Consider the following 3,702-nt stretch of genomic DNA (forward strand, 5'->3'; position numbering starts at 1 on the left):
TAGCACAGATCCCGTGCCACCTTAGCACTACTAATCGTTGTCTTGTTCACCCAAAGCAAACATCAAGATAAACTAAGCCCATTTCCATCCCATGGAAAATCCTACGCTCAACCTCTGAAAATATCAGACAGTACTTAGCGCAACCACTAGACTCACTATCCTTACCTCGTTCATTCAGAATGAACACCACGAATCGTCAAGTCAAAGAAGAATAACTAAAGAATCTTAAAGATTTCCACAATCTTCGAATACTCTCCTGATCATATCCCTTGTTAAGATTGTGCAACAGTTCAAGACTAAGGTAGATTACCTCAATAACCCACCTGGACAACCACCAAGGTTTCACGGTCATAGGCCATGCTTCCCTCATATCTTAAATAGTCATGTACAATCCTCAACATCTGATATAATCCCTCGCAGATGAAGTCATTCATCATGGAGTAGTCCTCACATTCGAGTCGAATTCTTAGAACAATATCCTATCCAAGTTCTTGGATAACTCCTATTATAGGAAAATTCTAACCACAACCCTGATGACAACCCATAGCCATCGCTGGTAGAAATCCGTCCACCTACTAGATCCACACGTCTAGCAGTAACCCAAAGGTTAAAACCTATCTGCTCAAAGTACACACTTGTCAAGAAAATCCCTCCATGAGTGGTTCCCATAGCAGAACACTCAAACTATATCTCTGTCACACCAGATGATATCAAACCATCGATATCAAACCTGATATCTAATCCAAGGTCATACCTCGTCGTGACTGCTACCAAATCCTTAGAATGAATAGCCTTCCCACCACCAATTCTGAAGCACAAAGGCTCCCAGATAACCTCTGAAGTACAAGGACTCCCAGAGTAACACTGGCATAGGGTCGCGCCCCATCACGTCTAGTCATGGTCATAGTCCACAACTCTCGGCATATACTGGACCTGGTATCCCGATGAAAACTCATCATCTCAAGTCTCAACCTAACGAAGGTCAGACAGCCTACTATTCTCAAGGAAACAACCTAGAACAAAGTCCAAATGTTCTAAACCGAACAATACCTTTAATGCCTCTAGATGAGTTCACTCATCGCTGGCACTAACTTAGCCCACTGACTAACTAGGTCAATCCTAGGAAAACGCCTAGACTAACCGCAAGTCATACTTTCATAGTCGACCCACTCAAATCCCATGAGCTGCAATAGTTGAACACTAATCAACTAAAACAATGTCAATCCTAGCAAAATCACTCGCAATCATTCACGAATTGCTGGATAAATAAAACATGTATCATTGCTTCCATTTATGTACAACTTCTCAATTACAATCCCATGGAATACATACAGTATTCAAAATACAATGAAATGTACAATCGAACTTGAAATGATACAACCATAGTATGATGATTCATTACAACTGAAATACTGTTTAAAACTACAACGATACAATATTTAAATCATCGTACTAATCTTGTTCCTTGAGCATGAAGCTTCTAATCGACACACGCATCGATACAAGCATACTCCCGACCAAGTCTCTCTACATGTCCTCCTACGAAGAACTCCGGAGAAATGGCTCGTGATAGCTAACCAGCTATGCTCTGCGTCAGTGCATGTCAGTCGACCCCTTCTGCTCACGATCTACCATCAGTGTTCTTCTTGTAACCAAATCATGCTTCTGAACATGAAGTTTCCCGTGTGCCTACCGAAAGCATCGATACAAGCATACCGGCAAAACCATGTTCTGCATGAGGTTAAAGACCTTACGCTCGAAACCTGTCATGCCTTAGGCACTCGAGGCATTCCCTGGTAAAGGTCTATCTGACAATCTCTCCAACTACTAGTGGAGAATCTTCAGAGTAGTGTCATCATGGTATGGACGATACAAATGCAAGCATCAAGTGCGTCCCATCCAATGCTCTGCCACTGCCTCTGGCATCCGGTACTCGATCCAAAACTAGGATCCACCTGAGTCGAAAACTTGAAAACTCGGACACGATCCATCACTCCTGTCCGCACTTGCTAGAATCCCATAAGCCAAATCTTCAGAAATCCTGCCGATGATGATAGTATTCGGGAAAATTAATCGCCGCATCATCACCTCTTCCAAGGTCTCATCCATCCTATAAGGATAACCCAAATTCTCAGTACTATATCCCAAGTCTCTTGCATGCATATGCTCTGATACCAATAAATGTAGCAACCCTACTCGGATCCGCTACCTAATCAGAGTTAAGAGCATAATTAAACATGCAATAAATAAATCACTGCGGAAGACTTAAATAAAAACAGACCGGCAGAATACAACCGGTTAAATAAATTTGATTATACAACCAAATTGAATAAATAACCTAAAGGCATAACCTACAACTAATCCTGCTGTCTTCACTGGTCACTGGCTACTCCAAGCTCTGGGTGCTCAATCCTGCACCTACACCTGCCCCGTCGAATGGGGTGTCCAAATACACAGAAAATACTGGACATGAGCTCTAAGCTCAATACGAAAGCACTGGGTAAAACATACAAATATGATGCATGCAAATGATAGGGTATCCATATCTGGGATAACTGTATATAACTGCTCAGTAAAGGCACCTAGGAAATGAGTGGTACAACCCGGGGAGCAAACCCTGTCGACACTGCTCATTCCTATAGGACGTGGACTGTGTCCCCAGATGCTAATCACCCATGACCCGTCAGTCACTGGGCCCTAGACATCAACCGTCCAGACAGGGTTGAGTGAGCCTACGTGGCTCATCTCACAAGATGGACAGGCACAATATGATATGCACATGCTGCATAATAATATGACACACAAATGCAACATATAAGCATGCAAAACCCGCTGGCTATCTCAGTCTGTACTTACGTACCTTTCTACAGGCAGTTCCTAGCAGTCCCACTCTAGGTTCCAAGCCTATATCAGCTCTACAATGCAAATATCCATGCATCAATAATTAAGCTCTAAAAGCCTTAATTAAGCTATTGCATACTCCTAAATAATTTAAGGAGACCATAGCTATACCTACGTCCGTCGTCAGCCCGCTGATGACAATTGCCTCAAAACTAGGCCACAGCTCCGCTACGACGCCTGGATCGCTATGCCACTTCCGGATTCCCAATAGGATGCCTAGAACTCCCTAGATCTGAGTTAGAAGGCCTAGGAATTGAGAAAGAAAAAGGAGAGGTGCGAGTTGAAAATGAAATTTCGGATCTCTATTTATAGGCGAATTTCGGGCCGTCCGAACTCGACTTCGGATCCTCCGAACTGGTTCGGATCCCCCGTTCCTGACTTCGGAGCCTCCGTTCCTGTTCGGAGCCTCCGATCCTGACTTCGGATCCTCCAAAGTCCCATCAATGATGTCATCCATGACGCATTATCTTCGGAGCCTCCGATCTGAGCTCGGATCCTCCGAACCCGTTCGGATCCTCTGATCTTTGGTTCGGATCCTCCGATCCAGTTCGGAGCCTCCTAACCCGGTTCGGAGCCTCCGAACCATCCGAACCCTCGGAACCTTCCCGACCATTTTCGAGTGTCCTGAATCTATTTCTGGACTCCGTTAACCCATTTGGAACTTCCTTAATCATGTTTTACTTAATCTAAACATGATTACATGATTAATTATTCATTAATCGTTAATTTTGGATACGGGTCACTACAGCCTATCATCCGGAGATTGATGGTCAGTCAGAGCCCACTATCCGTACTTTGGAG

Source organism: Henckelia pumila, chromosome 3, assembly GCF_033568475.1.
Source record: "Henckelia pumila isolate YLH828 chromosome 3, ASM3356847v2, whole genome shotgun sequence".
In the NCBI taxonomy this organism is placed as follows: domain Eukaryota; kingdom Viridiplantae; phylum Streptophyta; class Magnoliopsida; order Lamiales; family Gesneriaceae; genus Henckelia; species Henckelia pumila.